Here is a 21,393-nt window from a genome sequence, read left to right on the forward strand (position 1 = left end):
GATTGGTCCACATTAGGTCGCATGCCCAAACCCCAAATATGCGGTGGCCAGGGATGCTGTGCATTATTATGTGACCCAGGTCACACAATTCACATGTAGGAAAAGGCAAGGGCCCTACACAGACCAGAGGGACTGACAGCAGGGAGGGGTCAGCCCCCAAACGGAAGGCCATCACCAGAAGGGACGGGAGTGCTGGAAAGGAAAATCTCGGCTGTCAACTGTGGAGAGTGACCTTCACTGAAGACCATCTGGCGCTCGGGGTCCACGGCTGCGCCCCCTCCCCGCACGACCTCTCTGGGCTCCTCAGACTCCCACTGGCCCAGGAGAGAGTCTGTCTAGCGAGCGCGGGAACAGCATCCATCAAGCGCACGCCCTGGGAGAAGGCGGAGAGCCTGGTCTCTGTGGGACCCCAGGGACACAGGAAGGCTTTCGGTGCAGGAGGACCGGGGGCCGAGTGGCGGCTGCGGACGCGGACTCCTGATGGAGCTTCTGTCCGTCCCCTCACTCGGGGCCCAGATCCCTGGGGCGGCAGACGCAGCAGGCCCTGGTGTTGCTGCCCTGAGCCTGCTGTCATTTGCTGCCTGGGGATCAGGCTGCAGCTGGCTCCCGCGTGACCCCGAGCCTGCAGACAGCGAGCGGACAGGCGCTCCCTGACATTCCCTGACACGTCACCAGCCGCGACCCGGGTCTGCGCCTGTGCCCTCGGGGCAGGGGGAGGGAAAGCCGGGACCCCTGCTGGAGCCCGTGGCCCCGTGGCCCCCACAGGCCGGGGGCTCCGGGAGAGGCGGCAGGACCCCGGCTCTGGGGCAGGAGGAGCGGAAGGGCCAGGCTCCGAGGTCGGCGGCCCTGGGACCTGGGGCAATGAGGCCACCGCTGGGCTCTCAGTTTACCCCCCTGCGCCGTGGACACGGTCCTCTGGCGGGCTGACGACCTGGGTGGAGCCGGGGAGGTGGTGCGGACACATGGGCGCGCTCCTCGGTGACGGATGGCATAGTCCCTGTGAGTACTGATGTAGCTGCTGCTCTGGGGGCTGTAGGGTCCGAAACTCCTCCGTGCATGCACCTTCCTACCCTGTCCTCAGGCTGCGCCTCGTCCCCCAGGCACCCAGGGCTCCCTGCTGGTCTGGCTTCCTAACCCCTTCACCACTGGGACCCTTTCCTGCCCGACCACCCGACCCTGTCCCCTCGCAGCCTTGCTCCCCAGAGAACGGGGTGGGGGCCCAGCTGGGACAGAGGATGGGGCCAGGACCCGGATACCTCCGCGGGAAGCAGCTGCTCCCAACGAAGCCAGGGTGTGAGGACAGGGGCCCTGCAGACAGACAGGAAGACAGGCAGGCAGACAGACAGATGGGCAGATGGGCAGACAGACAGACAGGCAGGCAGGCAGGCAGGCAGAGAGGCAGGCAGAGAGGCAGACAGGCAGACAGGCAGACAGAAAGACAGGCAGACAGGCAGGCAGGCAGACAGGCAGACAGAAAGACAGGCAGACAGGCAGACAGAAAGACAGGCAGACAGGCAGGCAGGCAGGCAGGCAGCCAGGCAGACAGGCAGACAGACAGGCAGACAGAAAGACAGGCAGACAGACAGAGAGGCAGGCAGACAGAGAGGCAGGCAGACAGGCAGACAGAAAGACAGGCAGACAGACAGACAGACAGGCAGACAGACAGGCAGACAGGCAGGCAGACAGACAGATGGGCAGATGGGCACAGACAGGCAGGCAGGCAGACAGAGAGGCAGGCAGACAGGGAGACAGACAGGCAGACAGACAGACAGGCAGACAGACAGACAGGCAGACGGGCAGACAGGCAGACAGACTGGCAGGCAGAAAGACAGACAGGCAGGCAGACAGACAGAGAGGCAGACAGACAAACAGGCAGGCAGACAGGCAGACAGACAGATAGGCAAACAGGCAGACAGCCAGCCCCGCTGAGGACCCGCTGGGCTTCCTGCCAGCCATGGGGCCCAGAGCAGCTCAGTCCCCATTCAGAGACCTGTTTGCCGGCCTGGGAGCTGGGGGTCAGCTGGCGTCCCCTGATTTGGTGAGACCCCCCTTCCCTGTCCCCCACCCCGTCCCTGGAAGAAGCCCCATCCACCTGACTCTCAGGGCCTGTGGGAGGGGGTAGACTCTGCACCCCCCCGCCTGCCGCCAGGATCCGAGGGGACCCCAGGCCTGCGCAGTCGCTGTGCTCTGTGTCCTGGTCACAGGAGGGGCTGGGGCTGGGGACCCACCCAAGTGGGCCCGGCAGATGGGGTTCCAGGATCTGGGACGTGGGAAGGTGGGCGGGGAGGGCAGGGGCGTCCTGGGCCGGGAGGGGACATTTGCACCGGGAGGGAGAGAGAGGATGTGACACGGGGACCCCGCGGGCCCGCACACGCGAGGCGGCACCCCTCCCGCCCTGCACCTGCCAGTTTCGTGACCGCGCGCTCGTGGGGCCTCGGTCCCTGCGTTCGCTCCTCCGTGGCTCCCGCCTGCCTGGCGGTTGCGGGCACCTTAGCAGCACGAGAGGCTCCGAGTCTCCCGGGGCCCCCGGTGCGGATTCAGCTCAGGCCCTGCTCCCAGCACGTGCGATCCGCGCTCCTGCGGCTCCTGGAGAACCGGCCACGCCTGCTCGGAAACCCAGCGGGCCCCGCGGACACTCGACTCTGCGGCAGCCGGCGACTGTCTTCTGAGCTTGAACTTCCACGGGCAGCTCCTCGGGGCTGTGCGGTTGTCCAAACAGTTCGTGGTGAGAGAATCCGGCTCCTTTTCCTCGGGCTGCGCTTGAGTGTCCCTGAGCACCTGGGAGCACCGCCCGGACGCAGAGCCCCCGAACCGAGAGCCTGCCCAGCGTCTCCCCGGACCGCGCCCGGGGGCCCGGGGGCCGGCGGGGGCGGCTCACGCACCAGGGACCCCACCCTCCGACGGGGCATGGGGGAAGGGGGGAAGGAGAAAGCATTCCCTCGGTTCTTCAACCCATGTTGGTCCAATCCCTACCTGGTGCCAGCCACGGTTTCATGCCCTGGAAGCTCGACCTTCGCTTAAACCACCAAACCCCAGCCCTCCTGGAGGTTCTATTCCAGGGACCAGACAGACATTTACTTCATAAAACACCCAGTGTCAACTGGCGGCTGGAGTTCTGGGTCAGAATGAAGACTCAGGGAGTGCAGAGGAGGTGGAGGAGGCAGGGCTGCCAGGTGCGGTTGGCCAGGTTGTGCACTGCCCAAGTCTGGCAGTACAGTTCCCAGCAGTCACCCTAGAGCTATGCCCTCACAGGGACGGTTTCCCAGCAGACGGCAGTAACATATCTGAGGAAGGGCCTACTTGTAATTTGCCCAGAGCCACGTCCTGGGCTCACAGCCGTGGGAGGAGTGGGGGGGGTGGGGGGGGGCGGGGTCCTGTCAGGATGACACAGAATTAGGTATGTCACTTCCAGGCAGCTCTGCCCCCCTCAGACAGCTCCTAAGCAGGGCCACCGCACGTCTGGGCCTCCAGCAGACTCAGGATGGGCCACGAACTCAAATGTCCTCAGTGCCCAGACAGGAAGAGCACTCCAGGGGGAGGGGACCGCTCGTGCAAAGGCCCCGAGGCAGAGAGACAGGTGTCTCAGGGACACAAGTGGCCAGTGTGGCAGGAGGGGGTAGAGGAGGAGGATGTCAGGAGGTGGGAGAGGAGGTGTGTCCTGACTCACAGGTCACGGGGAGGGGTTTGGATTTTATTCTCAGTGTATTCCGGAGCTACTGATTTAATTGTTAAGATCATTGCTGCTGTGGGGGTGATATGGGCTGGGAGGGGCGGGAAGCAGGGCTTTCTCATTTCTTCACTAATTACACCTACTTAAACATCATTAAGCTATGCAGACGGGGCCGGTTCTATTTCATGGGCACATCGCATGGGAATGAGTGGGGCATAAAGCCTGTCGTGCTCACGTCGTGTACCCCATGGTGTGGGTTAGCCATCGTGATAATGACGTTGTAAATTCTTAGGCAGAGTCTGCAGGGGTCCCATCCGCAGCCGGTTTCGGGGATGTTTTCCCTGTTCTGTGAACAGTAACAGTGGGAAATGCTGTCGGTACGTTGTGATGCTTAAATTACAGTGATGTTTGCTTGTATGCTTGCTTATTATAGAAAATGCTAAACTGTCTCTTTTCCCCCCACAACGGGGCATTGTCTCTATTCCAACCTGGTAATGGGCTTTAACGAGCTCATATTTTTGTCATCATAAAAGAAAACAGAATTAACTTGTCCTAATGTCATGAGTTTAGAAAATCCTGGAGGTGATGAGGCGGTGGGGGGCAGCGATGCCCACAGCCTCCCAGGTTCGTGTGCAGGGACGAGAGCTGGCCTGGGGCCCCAGGTCCAGTGTGGAGGTTGCCTGAGTCCGATGGGCTCCGATGGGCCACCTGCCCAGGCCAGGAGCCGTCCTCGTGGCGGGAGGATGAGTCCCCCACTGCTCACACCTGAGCCCCATGGGCTTGCATGGACGCGGACCAAAGCCCACCCTGAGCTGAGAGCAGGGCCCAGAGAACAGCACCGGGACAGGGGCCCCTTGCTGGGCTGCCAGAGGGCAAGATGTCCACATGGCTCCCCACCGAGAGCTCCATCCCGTGTCTACACTGGGCAGAGGTCTCGGGGGCGTGGTTTCACCTCTGCCCCTCCCACGGACCCCCAAGAACATGGCTCTGCCAGGACGTTGCTTTGCCCACGCCCTGAGCCAGGCACTGCCCTGCCCCCTGCATCCCTCTGGGCTCCCGGTCCGTGCTTCACATCAGGTACGGGCTCCCCAGCAGAGAGATGGGACATGGTGGCCCGTGCAAACCCCAGCAAGGGTCCTGGTGAGTAATTCTTGTGTCAGCCCAGCTGGGCTGCGGGTCCCAGGTACGTGGTCAGTGTTTCTGTGAGGGCGTTTCTGGATGAGGCTGGCTGTGATGTCAGTGGAAATCAGTAAAGCAGGTAGCCCTCCCTAATGGGTGGGCCTCATGCAATCAGGGGCCGGCCTGGAATGTGCCTGGGGTGGGAAGGACTCACAGGGAAGACTGTGCAGCCCCCCACCTCTGTCCCCCTCTGGATGGCTCCTCTGGAGCGTGATACCTCTTGTCATCCATCAACACCCCAAGTCCTTCTTGCCGTTTGTGCTCTGGCTCCTCCCAGAAGGGATGAGCTCCTCCCGGCATTACAGGGTTCTGGGAAACGTCTCAGATTCCATGCGTCCCAGCACCGGGACCATCAGGACACGCAGTTCACAGGGTGCAGGTCCCTGTGTCCAGGGGCCGAGTGGGCTTTCTCCGGGTCTGACTAGGGCTGTGATTTTGTGTCCAGCTGTGTGGGCAGAGAACGTTTCTGAAGCTCGCAATATTTTCACAAAAATTCCTTCCCAAAATTTATGAACCTGAGCAACACATTCATTTTTATGACACAGAATGAAATAAGGCATACATTTTTCCTGTTTCTTTTTTAATTCGCTGGGCACCATGGGCATTACTCCAGCTTGTCAAAATGTTTTAATTCATGAATGTTTTCAGAAAAGTGTGTGATTAGCACGAAAGTGGAGGAAGGTGCCCCCTCCTGAGAATAACCTTGGTGATGATTCCTATTTGTCCTTGAGATGCCATTGTGGGGACAGGAGAGCCAGGACGGAGGGTGGGGCAAGAAGGTGCCATCCTGGACTGAGAGCCTCCCAGCTGCTCTGCTCACCTGCGTCCACAGACCTGGGGTCAGCACTGCCCTTGGCTCAAAGAGTTGTCAGGGAGGGGGATGTCATTGGCAGAGGGAGGGACAGCCTGGTCAGAGGACCCCTAGAGCTTCCCCCAACTCCTGCAGGAACCCTGTCTGCAGCCTGCAGTCCTGGGGCCCCACAAAAGCCTCGGCACAAGGAGTGGGTCCTGGAAGGGCCCCAGATGTTCCCACCCCATGTCCCAAGAGCCCCCAGTGACCCCATCCTCAGGCCCCTTCACCTCCCTGGGGGTCAAATCAGCCCCAAGTTGCAGAGCTTTCCCCTAACGACCTGGAGGAACCCCCACCACAGCCAGCAGAGCTGGCCTCTGAAGAATGGGGTCGCCAGGGACAGGAGCCCAGTTCCCCGCTGCTCAGTCAAGGGCTTGCTGTTGGGCAAGTGGGGAGCAGATGTCCCCTCACTGGTCGGGACTGATGCTCTGCCTTCACTAGTCACCACTGGCTCTGGAGGAATGTGCCATCCTCTGACCAAGACGGTGGCCCAGGCTGGGGAGGGAAGATCCCCCCGTGTGCATGGCGTCCCTGCAGACCCAGACGCTGACCCGACCGCAGGGGCTCAGCGGAGGGCAGCTCGGGGCGGAGGCACCCGCTGGAGAGCAGCACCCTCTGTGCGGCCCCCTCTGAATGCCGCATCTCTGGCTGCAGAGCAGAGCACCCCCACTGTGCCCGGGGGATTCTTCAGACTTCCCCAAGCTCCGCCCCTCCGGCCCCTCCCGCACACTGGAAAGAGCTCCTGTGGCCCCGGCAGTGATGGGGCACCCCACCCTGACCTCTGGGCAAAAATCAGCCTGCTCGCAAGTGCCTCCGGCTCGACTCCATCTCCTGGGCAATGGGTTAAATTGGAACCTCTGCCAGGAAAATTACTTCATTTAGACTTTCTTTCTGCTGCTGGGTGTCTGGTTTTACAAAGCCTTGTCCTGAACTCAATTTGGCAGAGAAACGTCCACTGGTTGCTGGAGAGAGCAGAGTGGAGGTCCAGAGAGAAGGCTAATTTCAGAGCCTTGGGGTAACTGGAGACTGCACGGAATCGGCACAGAGAAGTGAAAAGACAAAGGGCAGGCGAGGAGGAGGCCTGTCTGGTGTTTAACAGACAAAGGTGAGGTGCGTGCACTGTCTGCGGGGCCCCCACGCCCAGCCCCACGCAGAGCGAGCACCTGACGGAAAAGTGCCCAGGCGTCAGGAACAGGCATTCGTGGAAAAAGATCACCAAGTCCAACTGAACACAAGAAAGGATGCCCCACCTTCCTGATAATCAGCAGGCTCTGACCTTTCTGCCCTCCCAATCCACACTGGTGTAGTTGGAGTGTAGACGTGAGCCTCGGACACCAGCCCCACTTCCCTTGCAGTGGCAGCTCCTGTGACCCCCGCAGAAATGCCCTAGCAGGTGGCACATCAGTGGCTCATTAACAAAGTGATCCATCGCCTGTCTTCTGATGTCAATTCCTGACTGCCCTTAGCCAAGTACAATGCGAGTGCCACTGATCATGGTCCTAGTGCAGGAAAGAGAGATTGCAGATTAATGAGTCTTCTCAGGATGCTGGGCCAGTTGGGCCCTCGGTTCTGGGTCAAGGGATCCACCAGTGTCTCCTCCTCGCCCAGGGGATGTTCATGCCCCCTGTGGTGGACTCCTGTTGAGGAGAAGCTGGGAAAAGAGGTGGGGCTCAGCTCCTGTCTTATATAGAGGTGTCCAGGACAAGAAGGACAGCTGCTGGGTGAGGGAAAGCTCCATGTCACCAAGCATGTAAGATGATAATAATGATGGTAGTAATAGTAGGCACACCTTATCCTCCATGCCATCTCATGACTCCATCACAACTCCTCCTGTCCTTGTCAAGAGATCCCATCATCCCCATCACCATCACCACCACCATCACCACCACCATCATCACCATCGTCATCATCACCACCATCATCACCACCATCTGCATCACCATCATCACCATCATCACCATCATCACCATCATCACCACCATCACCATCATCATCATCACCACCACCATCACCACCACCATCACCATCATCATCATCACATCACCATCATCACCATCATCATCATCACCATCATCACCACCACCATCATCACCACCATCATCACCATCGTCATCACCATCATCACCACCATCACCATCACCATCATCATCACCACCATCACCATCATCACCACCATCACCATCACCATCATCACCATCATCACCACCATCACCATCACCATCACCACCATCATCACCATGATCGTCACCACCATCACCATCATCACCACCATCACCACCATCACCATCACCATCATCACCACCATCACCATCACCATCATCACCACCATCACCATCATCACCATCATCACCATCACCACCATTACCACCACCATCACCACCATCACCACCATCACCACCATCACCACCACCATCACCACCATCACCATCATCACCATCACCACCATCACCATCATCATCACCACCACCACCATCACTATCACCATCATCACCATCATCACCACCATCACCATCATCACCATCACCATCATCATCACCATCACCACCACCATTATCATCATCATCCCTATTTCACAGCTGAAGAAGCCTAGCCACAGGGAGCTCAGTGATCACCACATGATAAAGCAATGAAATTGCTCCAAAAGCTCACAAAATCCCCCTTGCCCTTTGGTTTTCCTGGGCCAAAATGAGCAGTGGTGACCCTAAGCTGACCCAGCCTCTTGTGGCCAGTGGAGGGGAGGAATGGGAGGGAGGGTTCACCCCCATCCTTTCAGGGCATGACCTGGAAGTTACTCCCATGACCTCTGCTGACAGTACATTGTCCAGGACTGGTCACATGGTCACCAGCAATGAAGGCTGGGAAATGGAGTCTTTGTTCTGGTCAACCATGTGCCCTGATCCCAGTGGGGTTCTAATCCCCAGAAGGGGCAGATGTGGAGGGAAGAGGATGGAGCCTGTGTTTCTAAGTTCCTGGTGAGCTGATGCTGCTGGTCCACAGACCCCAGTCTTAGTAGCAAAACTTTAGGCGCTAGATATCCCTGCGTTCTTTCCCTGGGACACCTGCTGAGGCCCGTGGGAGGTTCCCATTTGGTCCTATGACTCATCAGTACCCAGGGGCCACTCTGCAGAGCCTTCTGGTTGACCCCTGAGGACAAACCTGTACAGTTCCATCAGCTAAGTAGTGTAGCATTTCCTGTGGTGCACACCCCCCAACCCAGGATGGTTGCCGAGTCGCCTGGTGACTGTTTTCCAGACATTGATCTGATATGTGTTATGAAAGCGAAGAGCTGGCTTAGAAAAGGGGCAATTTCTCCTGTTGATATCAAACACATGCAGTGCATCACCAAGCCTGCTCGTTACAATTTCAAATGTTCTCAGAGAGGGGAACCTATAATCCTCTCCAAATTTTGCCTCAAACTTCAGAGAGGCATGAAACTGAGTCCCAGCATGGGCACATGAAAATGCTGAGCCCCAGCATGAGGGCAGAGGACCCCTGTGGCATTCTGGGCAGAGAACTGTATGCCTTCTGCATGCAGACCATACGGGGAAGGACGGGGCCACATTGAACAGGATGCCTCACCTTTCTCCACTCATCCCCACAAATGTTGGCCAATCCCCAGTGAAGTGGGACAGAGCACCCTCAGTGCTAATTCCACAGGACTCAGTGCTCTGCAAACACAAGGGTGTCGGGTGGCTGCCCGCTGCCCCGCTCTGGCTGAGTCGGGGGAGGACACGCAATACTGTCCTGGGATTCAACTGTCCACACTCGGCTGTAACCACTTGGAAGGACTCACTGAGCTGGATCCAGCCTCCGGCCATCACAGTGAGGTGGGGCAGCTTCCCCCGTGCCCATCCTCCTATGATCACACTATTCCACAAACAGTGGGGTCAACCCACAGCCATTAGGACCATCCAATCCCATAGGGTGAACCAGAACAACCCGGACGGGTCATCATGTAACCGAATCTTGCAGTTAACCCCTGGAAGACACTTAATTCTGTTTTTTCCCTCCAGGCTATCATTAGTTCTGTCAACATTGTTGTGGATACCCTAAATCCCACCTCCTCTGCCCGCCCACATGTGAACATTTCTCCAGGGTCGATTCTGAGAACAGGAAGTGGTGAACCACCGGGCATCTGTGGTTTCTGTTCTAATAGACACGTTGCTCTCCACAAAGGGCTATTCAACCTTGAAGTTCTCACCAACAGAATACAAGAGCCCTGTTTCCACATTTGCACCGAGTCAACCATTTTAAATGTTTGTTGGCCGTCTGTAATTTCTTTCCCGTGAATTGTGAGCTGATATCCTTTCCTGAGTTTCTGCCGGGCTGCTTATCTTTCTCAGATTACCATATGAAGGCGATTACACATTGTACATGTGAACCCCTCCTTACGTGTTGTGTGAATGTTTTCTCCTAGTGTGTGGGTAATCTCCTAGCTGTATCTTCAGTTATACAGAAATGTGAAATTTTGGTGTAGTCAAGCTTATGTGTTCTTTATTTTACCTTTCTGAATTTAAAATTTTTTTAAAATTCAATTAACATATAGTGTATTATTAGTTTCAGAGGTAGAGGTCAGCGATTCATCAGTTGCATAGAACACCCAGCGCTCATTCCATCACGCGCCCTCCTTCATGCCCATCCCCCAGTGACCCCAGTCCCCTGCCCACCTCCCCTCCAGCAAGCCTCAGTGTTTCCTAAAGTTAAGAGTCACTTTCTGCATTTTTTTTTTCTTGTTCAAGGTCTTTTGCCTCTCCAGGTTACATTTTCTTATATTTTTGTCCAATTTTTTTATAGTTTTGTTTTATATTTAGGTCTTAAATCTATTTTAAATTACTTTTGGAAATGATGTGAGGTTGAAGATTAATTTTATTTTATTTTCCCACAATAATAGACTACTATCTCCACACCATTTATTGCCATCAGTCCCCTGTGGATTCGAAATACCTCCTTTCTTGTCTATTAACCTCACATATGCTAATGTCTCTGTTTCTGGACTTTTCTTTATATTCTATTGATCTATCTGCTCTGCTGATGTCCACTCTTGTTTTATACACAATGCCTTTGTTTTGAATCACCATTTTCTCCTTCTCGTCTTCCGTTCTTGTCTTTACTATTCTTGCACTTTTTCTTCAAGATGAATTTTAGAATACATTTGTCAACGTCCCTGAAACTTTGCGTTGAGGTTTTGATTGGCATTGCACTGGAGACGCGCATTAAAACGGGAAGGATGGTCAGCGATAAAATTTTGAATCTTTCTGTTTAGAAACAGCAAATGTCAGCTTCCTTTTGTCAGGGCTGTTTTATAGGCACCTTCGTAAAATCTCACATGTTCGCCGGGCTTACTCATGTACGTTAAAGGTCTTGCTGCTATTGTAAAGGGAAACTTACTTTTTCTGTTGAATCTTCTAGTTACTGCTGGTCACGAAGACAGCTTTTATTTTTGTATTTTGATTTTTCCTTTAAGTCCTAAGGATTTGTGATGTTGATTAATTGGGTTTTCTGTGTACATAATCATACATTCTGTAAATATGGATGATCATATCTCTTTTTTTCAATATTTACACATTTTTTTTCATGTCTCGTGTTATCCACAATCTCCATCCGATATTGTTCATGACAGTGATATCAGGCATCTTTACTAGGTTCTTGACTTCAGTGGGACCCAGCTTCTTCTTTTTTTAAAAAAGTATTTTATTTATCTATCTATCTGTTTATTTCAGAGAGAGAGACAGAGAGACAGAGAGAGTGTGAGGGGAGAGGGGCAGAGGGGGAGGAAGGGAGGAAAGGAAGAGAATCTTGAGCAGACTCTGTGCTGAACTTGGACCCCGATGCAGGGCTCAATCTTATGACCCTGAGATCATGACCTGAGCCGAAACCAAGAGTTGGACGCTTAACCAACTGAGTCACCCAGGTGCCCCCAGTGGGACACTTCTGATCCTTCTCATGAATATGACAAAAAATGAGTTTCTACAAGTTGTCTGAATGTTGCATGTTTATAAGACCCTGGTTAGTATTCTTGGTCAGTGTCTCTAAAGGTTTTAAAAATGATATATCCAATTCCTAAACAGATTAAAAGGATGTTGGAATAAAGTCAACCAGAGCTGCTGCCCAAGCATCCCACCTACGTTCCTAACTCTGGGAAAGTAAAGAAGGTAAAGAACAGCTTATCTCTGGGGGAAACTAAGTGAAGAGAAGCCCTGGATTACCTTTGAGCCTCTACAGCCCCCATAACTCTCAGGCCAGAGCCACGGGGAAGACAAATGGAAATCCGCCCAACACTGATCAGCTGACACCCTCTCTAACCCTCGTTTCAGCCCCGAAAGCCAAGTGTTATGATGTCACTGAACAGAGGAGGTCCCTGAGTCTCAAGAGGTGTGAGACGGTTTGGCCAAGACTCATGGCCAGTGAGATTTGGAGATGGGGCATACACCTGTCAGGAGCATGGTTCTTGCCAGCACAGTGTGGAAGGAAGTGAGGTGTGTGAACCACGGATGGCATTTATGGAAAGTAACTAGGCATTATGAATAAAATTAAATAATTAACCCTAAACAGAATTCACTCAGGTGGCTCGTGCTTTTCACATACCTAATCCTGTACAAGATTGACTGAGGCCACTGTGTGGCCAAGAGGAAAAGTACATCTTCTAGAGGTAATGGCTTAGTAGCTCCTTTGCCGTCCCCCCACAGGAGGAGACCCCACGCTGAACCTGAGGACCAAAGACCTCCACCAAAACAGTGGAGAGAATTAGGACAGAAGGGTGGTCCCATGATATTCAATCACAAGCCTTCCTCCTCTTTTGTGAAATCATGAGGGACACATTTCAACCTAGTGTTCCAGAGAAACAAGAAACCAAGCATTCGGACTTGAATTAAGGTAATTCCTGTAAAATCTTCAGGTTTACACATTCAAGTCTCTCACTGCAGATGAGCTCCCTGCCTCAGGCAAGTCCGCAGTTATTGGAAGACGTTTCCGTACATTCATCCTACTCACCTGGTACCACCTGCGTCCCCAGGGAAGAACGTCACTCACGGGCATCTCGGCAAGTTGTACAGCGCACGACCGTGGGGCGGGCGTTGCCAAAGCCTTCATCACACTGAGTGGCCCATAGGTATAGATCATCAATAAAGACTTGTGTCTGGTCCTTACAGGACTGTGCATACAAGGAAGTAGCAATGCAGGTCCCATTCTCCATGGAGAGGGCCTGAGGACCAAACTATGGGCAGAAAAAGGAACTCCAAGCTCCAGGTCTCAGGGAGGTGCAAGCCTCGGAAAGCACAGGGGAGACACCACGATGAAGGAGCCCACTTCCCCCCGATGGCGTAGTGGTGACGTTTGCCAGCTATGCCTGGGGCTCACCTCCTGTAAACACGGAAGGACTGCACCTGCAGTTCTCCTGGGGCTGGGTGGGGACAGTGACTGGTTGGGGTCACTGAGTTTCGAATGGAAAGACACATGTCATATCTAATCAAAGCATTTAAGTGCTGGTGCAGGACTCCCAGGACTCTCCTTCCTTCTGGCATGGCGGCTGGCAGCATTCGACGTGGTGGCTGCCCCCCGTGCGTTGACCGGCAGACGTGTCACAGGAGCGATGAATAAATCAAACATCTGTTGTTCCTGCAGCAGTCTGGCCTCTTCTGACCATCACACCTCCACTTCTTTTCCTCGTTTGCACACCAGGACGGAGCATTTCCATGCACATAGTGGGGGCTTGATTAATATGATGGAAGGATGGATGGATGGACGGACGGATGGATGGATGGTGCCGCAGCCCTCACTCAACTCAGCAGTGGCCTCCCCCGGTCCTGGAAAGCTGGGGGCTAGCAGGACTTGGATTTCCTCCTCATTCACATGATGCACATGGATGTCATGCTGCTTTTAAGATCATCAGGGACGCAGGACCAACCCTAGATAGGGCACACCAGCATTCCCAGTGTAGGTGGTACTGGGCAGAGGAAGACCTGGTTCCTGACCAATATTACCTTGTTTTCATATATCTAGTAGCCTTCGGCTATTAGAGCGCCATTTCCTTGAGCTAAGCACTGACTTGTTCGGGCTCCTTAATGAAGCAGGCGGCATGTCCAGCTCCGTGTGTAGGAGTGTACCAGCTCCTTTCCTCCGGGAAGAAATAGTGCCCGAGCCCAGGCGGCACGGGACATGGGGACGGAAGATGTATGTTCAGAAGGAAGGGGAACCAGGTACTGAGGTGCCTCCTCCAAGTTGATGGTGAGAGTGCATGTGTGTGCACATGTGTGTATGGGCAGGCATGCACGAGTTTGTGCTGTGTATGTATGGGCGTGTATTGTGTGAGTATGCATGTGAGCGCACATGTGTGCATGGGTGTGCATGTGTGGGTGGTTGTGCATGTGTCCATACATGTGTGTAAGTATGCGTGTGCACAGGCATGCATGTCTGAGTGTGCATGTGCACACATGTGTGCGCATGTGTGTGTGTGTGTGTGTGTGCGCTCATCTTTCCTCCCAAAGATCAGGAGTCCCACGCTGTGCATCTCCTGGTGACAGAAACATACACTGTTCGTTAAAGGCGGTTGACACTGTTTACTCCTCTGCAGCCCGTGAAAACATGGAAAGGATTTCAAGCAAGCCATCAATGCACATGCAAAAGCAGATGAAAAATGTTAAGGGAGACCTTTGAGTGCAATCAGGAAATGCCATCATGGAGAAGAACAACTTGCAAGTGTCCCAGGAAGACCATTAAAAGCAGAAGTTTAATAACCGTGCTTGTTGTCACTGGCAGCTCGGCAGGCAGACGGCACTAAAAATAAGAGCTGGATGGGAATCTTAGTCCCACCGCCTAGCAGGTGAATCAGCATGGAAAATTAACTTTCTCTCTCTGAATATGAATCACTTGTAAAACTGAGGCACTTTGCAATGGTGTTTTAAGAACAAAGCAGCATCTCACACAGAAGTGCTGGGACAGGGGCCCGTGCGGGCGCTCAGTAATGCCTCACTCACGCAGCTCCTGTTTATCGTCCAGCGTCCCTGGAACAGTAAGACTCCACATCACTTCATTCTGGAAGATGCTTCTCCTACCCATGGTATTTCAACCTTCTCAATAGACTCCTTTTCCTCACCATGGTAATTGCCTAGAGCGGGGCTGCTGACACCCACTGGGTCACATGGAGAGCTCTGAACTCCAATCAGAGGGAAGGATGTTACCTATTACATATCCAGGCATTATGTTGGAAGAATGAGTCTCTACAGAAGTCAGTGGCTGGGGTCCATGGGGAAGAGCCGATGTGAGGTTGAGGATATCAAAATTTACACACAGAAAGAAAGAGAAGATTGCATGCGTGTGACAGACAGACCGAGAGAGGGACAGAGACAGAGACAGACAGTCAGAGACAGAGACACACACAGAGAAACATGGTTGCTACTGAGTACTAACACAGTTTCCTCATTTCCTTGAAGTTTATACTGCTCACGGATGACCCTCCTCCAAAGCCCCAGTAACAGAAGTAAGTCTTAGAGTCAACTTCGTGGAGAAGTGGGATAGTCATAGGAAACTATGCCTAACATGAAGGTGTCCTGCTAACACTTGTTAACCCCAAATTCTGCCTAGACAGGTGAGCCTCAGAAAGCCAGTTCCTGACAAGACCAGTTACTTCTTAAATTTACCAGCTAGATGGTGACAGCATTGAAATACATGTTACCTCATCTTTCATATCCTATATTGAAGGTTGACTCCTTATTATCTATAACCCTCCAGATTCAAACACCTCACCTTACCTGTCTTTACCAGCCCCTGATGCCTAGCACAGTGTAATGATGAGGATCATAATGCAATTGATAATCGCATTAAAGTTACTTCCCCTACCATCGATCTTACAATCTGCAGACCTGTGAGCAAATCTGGAAACGCTCTGTGTCTCCGAATATGTACTGTCTCCGAGGACATTCAGGATAAAGGCATTATGTCCCCAGGCTTCAGCTCAGAAGCATCTTTTTAGTCAGAAAATCTCTATGTCACATACTTTTTTTTAAGATTTAAAAAAAGATTTTATTTATTTATTTATTTGTCAGAGAGAGGGAGAGGGAGGGACGGCGAGCACGCACAAGCAGGGAGAGCGGCAGGCAAAGGGAGAAGCAGGCTCCCCATGGAACAGGGAGCCCGACATGGGACTTGATTCCAGGACCCCAGGACCACGACCTGAGCCACCCAGGTGCCCCTCCATCGCGTACTTTCAAGCTCTTTCCTGTTGGATTTAGGGCATGGAGGAATCCCTAAAATGACATCTGGTTCTGCCACTGTGTCCCCAACATGTGTTCCCCGTGGGTCACCCTGGTCTCCCAGTGGCTTTCAGCACCCTGGACAAGACCAAATGCCCCCAACATGGCCCAGGAAGCTACTCCATCTTGGAGGGAGCTGCTGAGGAAGATTTCATCTGGGGACATGACAGGGACACAGGAATGAAATCTGCAGGTGACTGACAGGAACTTTTTTTTTTTTTTTTAAGATTTTATTTATTCATTTGAAAGATAGAGACATAGCGAGAGAGGGAACACAAGCAGGGGGAGTGGGAGAGGGAGAAGCAGGCTTCCCGCTGAGCAGGGAGCCAGATGTGGGGCTCAATCTCAGGACTCCGGGATCATGACCTGAGCCGAAGGCAGATGTTCAGTGACTGAGCCACCCAGGTGCCCCTGACAGGAACTTTTGAGAGAGCTGGGAGGATAGAGAGGCTTCTGGGGGAGGAAGGAGCGGCCGAACCTCATGTACCATACACTCTGTGTGGCTCGTCCCCGATTACCCCGGGCACACCTTGGCTGAGGTCATGTGGGCAGATTTCTGCAGGGTCGCTGCCCCCTCCCTTGCTGGTCACCTCCTAGGCAGGCTACAGGGCCCAGCACATGGACCTAAATGTGCATGGAGCCATTGTGACCTGAAAAGGACAGAGGAGGAGGAAACATTACCTCCCAACGTGGGGCAGAGAATTCCTGAGACAAACACACACCTGCCTCCTTACAAGACTCAAGACGTCTTTCCCTGTTCACTGCCCTTCTGGGGACCATGGCAGGAATATTAGCCTAGCTCCACTTCCTGCATCCTCACAGCCACTGGGACCTGTACCCTCAGCCCCGTGCTCATTTCCTGGCTGGCAATCACTCTGTTGGGTCTCATCTCAGCTCCCACTTTCCCTCTCTGAACACATGTGCACATGCATATTTATTGATCTATTTATTTGCTTTTGTTTGATGATACCACTGCAGTCTATTTTAATTAGAAAGTTAGCCATGGGCCAAGCATAATATATACTTATTTTGTTTGACTCCTTTTGAAAACAAAACCACCTAGAATCGCCCATAGCTAATGAGTCTGCCAAGATTTGTATAATAGCACAAACAGTGAAATGCCTTAAATGCATCCACCCAGCTCAGCAAGGGGGAGGTGGGGTGAACGCATTCCCAGATCTATGCGGGCCCGACTATTTACAGAGATCACCCAGTCCTGCCAGGATGGTCAGAGGGGCGTGGCTCGGTCTGCACCCAGCTTGGAGAGTAGGACCTTATGGTTCCTGCTCGTCTCCTCCTGGCCCCTGCTTTTCTGCTTCATCTCTGTCTCCCGCAGAGACAGAGATAGGCACGCCATTGGGCAAACCCCGCCCCGGCCCTGAATTATTTACACGGAGATGAGATGAAATGATGCCTCTCACGACGTCCCTCCCATCCTTGCTGCTGGCTCCTCAGTCACAGGCGGCTATCGATCATTAGGGAAGTCTCCATCAGGGAGGTCTACTTACTGTCCTAGATGATTCAGAAGTTAATACATCATTAAAATAAGAAATTAAATTTGATCACTCACCCAATTAAGATAATCATAATCTTACCGTGGAGTTCTCTCATGCCCTACCTGGGATCCTGCCGGAGGTCCACGGGCTCCTGCTTCTACACAGACGCCTGCAGCAGCCGCCCCCCTCGCCCTGGCGCAGCCTGGGGTCCCTTCCCGGCATCTGTCACCCCGAGCCCTCCCCGCTCAGACTCCCCAGAGCCTCCACCTACTCTGCATAATGTGCTGTCCAAAATGCAGCCATGGGCACATGTGCTACTGAGGAGCATTCCCTGTACGTAATTTCAGCGTCTCCATGTGACCCTCCCGCACCCTCACAGGGAATGTCTGAAGAGCGAGGCTTCCTTACACACAAGGAAGGGAGTTGTGCAGCCACCCAGATGAGGACAGACAACCTGCAAGGTGGCAGCTCTGTCGCTCCTCCCCCCACCCCCTCCTGCAGAGAATCTCCCTACCACCCCCTCCTCTGCATTCCATTCTGAGTGGCCCCCCGTTTAGTCTGTGAGCGCACATGGGGAGTGGGAGGGTAGGAACCCCTGAAGCAGCTGTCCCTGGCTCAAATCCTGACTCTGCCCATTTGCTGGGGGCCCACAGGAGGGATATTTAACTTCCGTGCCTCAGTTTCCTTACTTGCGGAATGAGAGTGCTGTGGATGCTGGGGCATGAACTCACATCTCCTGAGGAGAGTAGGGGATCACTCCCCCCTCAGGTGGCCTCCCAGGGCTCCCCCCCACCATCTCAGAGAATCTGCGAGGTCTTCCAGGGCTCTCCCCGCTCCTTTCCTGCCTCCTACTCCTGGGCCCCAGCAGAGCCTACCCCTCCCTGCCCTCCCATAATCTCCCAGGTGTTCAGAGCCTGACTGGAGCTGGGAGAGCTGATGGAGGCCCAGGTGAGCATAGCCTGGAATTCCCTCTGCGAGGGCAGATAGCTTGCAATGTACACTTGCAGGGTCATCAGGGAATTTCATCTGCCACTTAGGAGAAAGCAGAAGGTCATGGCCCCGGGCTCTAACTGCTGGGATGGAAATTCAAAGGGAACCCGAGAGCCATGATGGGTAGGGGGTGCAGGACCAGGAGCCAGGCTGCAGCAGTGGGGGGCTGGGGGATGCGGCTGGTGTCCTGTTCCAACCTCGCCCCTCTACAGGAAGGTCCAGGAGGCTGGGGGTGGCTGGACACTGACCATAGCAAACCACTGGGCCCGAGGTGCCAGTCCTCACGCCAGGACCACGGGCTTCGGGCTCCAGCAGATGGCTGTGCCACGTGACCCGCTCTGACCAATGGGTTGTGAGCTATGGAGGGACTGTTCCCACGGTCCCCTCCTCTCTCCCCAGAGGCGGCTCAGTCTCCAGGGCCTCACAACACGTTCCACACACTCCGCACTGCCAACAGCACCCAGCTGAGATCTTGGCTTGTGGCAAGGCCTGGGCAGCGCATTTCTGGTCTTCCGCACAACAGAGCTCGGTAGGAGGGGAGGGCATGGCCGCGCGTGGGTCATCAGGCTGGGGGCTGTGCTCCCCGAACTGGATGGTCGCTGTGCTGAAGTGCGTGTGGGGAGGGGCTGGGGGCTCCGATGCTGTGGGGGCGGTGGCGGCCTCACCAAGATGAGGGTCGAGGGAGCAGAGGAAAGGATGGGGAGCAGGGATGAGGCTGGAGAGGCAGAGGGAGCGGAAGAATCAGGAACCCTGTGGCGAAGTGTCTCCGCAGCTGATTGGCCCTGAGGGAATCACACCCCTGTGTCTGAGCCAGTCACCTGCGGGGGGCAGGGCGCTGATTGGCTGGGGCCTGGTCATGTGATCTGCCCGTGGATGGGGAGGTCCCCACCCACGTGGTGTGAGACCGGCTAGAGGCGCTTGCTCCTGACGAATGGCTGAATACGCCCCCTCCAGAAGGGGCATGCATCGGGGCCTGAGCCCCACATCAGCCTGGGAGCAGCTCAGGGCGCGAGGGACGCTCCCCAGGGTCCCTTCCCGTTCTGTTCTTTACCCAGAGCCAGACAAGGAGCCCAGTACATCCAGGGCCCAGCAAGCAACGCTGTGAAGTTGTCCCCAGACGCTAACCTTCAAAACAGAGCCTTAAGGTCTTCAGGAAACCCATACTATATGTAACTAAAATGATGATCTTCCCCAAATCTCAAGGACGAGACACATAATGAACAGTGAGAACTAATTATCTTTTACAATAAGCATCCATTGGCTATTAAATATTACCGCCCCCCCAACTTACACGGTCAGGTCTTTCAGACACAGCTACATCACTCTCTGGGGCTGTAAGTATCAGCTAGTCCTAGAGTAAACCCCAGTCAGAGGAGGACAGACGCTGACTTTGAAGCCTTGAGGCTGCCTGTGGTCTCTGAGGCTCCTACCCATGGGCGCCTGTCCCAGGAGGCAACCCTGGCTCAGAGAGGGTGTCCAGTCCTGCAGGCAGAAGTGGGGCTGGTCTTGACTTCTCAAGGTACCCTCCGGGTACCTGTGTCTCCTGACCCACCTTCTTGGGGTGGAGGGACCAACAGGATTGTGGTACAAGGACAGCTCAGCTGGACATACTGTCCTGTCTGTGTTGAGTTCTTGAGAGATGACCTGAGTGGCCTTGCTCCATTCTGATGGGCCTCCGCCCCATTGGATACTATCCCTATTCAAGCCATCCCATTAGTGTGGAAACCCACCCCCATCACCTCTCTGCACTCCATTCCCTCCTGGTTATTAGTTTCTGGTCAAGGATTCTGCACCCGTAAGTACCCTGTTGACCTGACTGATTGTCTGTATGGAGAAAAGTGCAGGAGCGATTGGGGAATATGAGGAGGGTGGATCAGGTCTGTGTTTATTTTAAATCCCAAAGTTTCCCTTAATTTATAGATTCTTCAGAGCCAGATGCCTAGCCATCTGCACAAAGGACTCTCTCCTGGAAATGAATCCCTGGGCCTCCCAAAAGGCCCATTCTTTATTGTAAGAGGGCCGTATCACTGCTGCCGGAACATTCCTTCTGCTATTAGTATCCAGAGAGAGAAGGCTGCCTTATTCTGGAACCTACTATTGTTAAGATGGCAACAATCCCCAAAGCAATCTACGAATTCAATGCAATGCCTATCAAACTTCCAGCTGCCTTTTTGCAGAAATAGATAAGCTGATTCTAAAATTTACCTGGAAATCCACATGGGTGATGGTGAGTTGGGACGGGGACTTCCTGGGGATTTAGGCTCTGGTGTAGGAGGGGTGGAGAAGAGCTCTGGGGTCACAGTGGGGTGGGCCTGAGCAGGGGACTGTGGACAGGGCAGGGACACGCAGGTCGCTGGGCGGCACCATCGGGAGAAGCAGAAACTAGAGTGGACGGGCCCTGTGACTTGAGGTGGGGCAGGGGTCACCAGGAAAGGAGGCGGGGCCAAATGAGGGGGTGGGCCACCTAAGAGGGGGTGGGGCCGGGTGAGGGTGGGTAAGGTCTCCCCGTCTGTCCCTGTGGAGAACACCAAGGGCTTCTCTCCGGCTGGCAGGTCCCCTCACGGTGTCCCCTGGCCCCATCCCAGTGACCCCAGCACCACCGGGAGCAGGAGGTGGAGCGGCTACCTGTGCGTGAAATGACAGGTCCCATACCTTCAGGATGGTCCGGGGGTTTATTTTGGGGACGGGGAGCAGCAGCAGAGGTCGCCATGAAAGATTTACAGCACCTCCAGGGATGCGGATGTCCCCGGGGCGGTCATGCCCCAAGACAAGAGTGAGCTCGCAGCCGCCCTCACCTCCACGCCCTGCCTCCCTCCGCCTCCGGGGGGTTAGCTCCGCGCTGCACGAGGGGTCCCGTCCGGCCCTGTTGGCGCCTTTTCCGCCGAGAACTTCAGGACTCGGTGCCACGCGGGGGAGGACTTGAAAACGCTCTCGGCTGCAGGTAGAGGCGGGCTGTTCTGA

This window comes from Mirounga leonina, unplaced genomic scaffold (assembly GCF_011800145.1).
Source record: "Mirounga leonina isolate KUSES-001 unplaced genomic scaffold, KU_Mleo_1.0 Mir_171, whole genome shotgun sequence".
NCBI lineage: Eukaryota > Metazoa > Chordata > Mammalia > Carnivora > Phocidae > Mirounga > Mirounga leonina.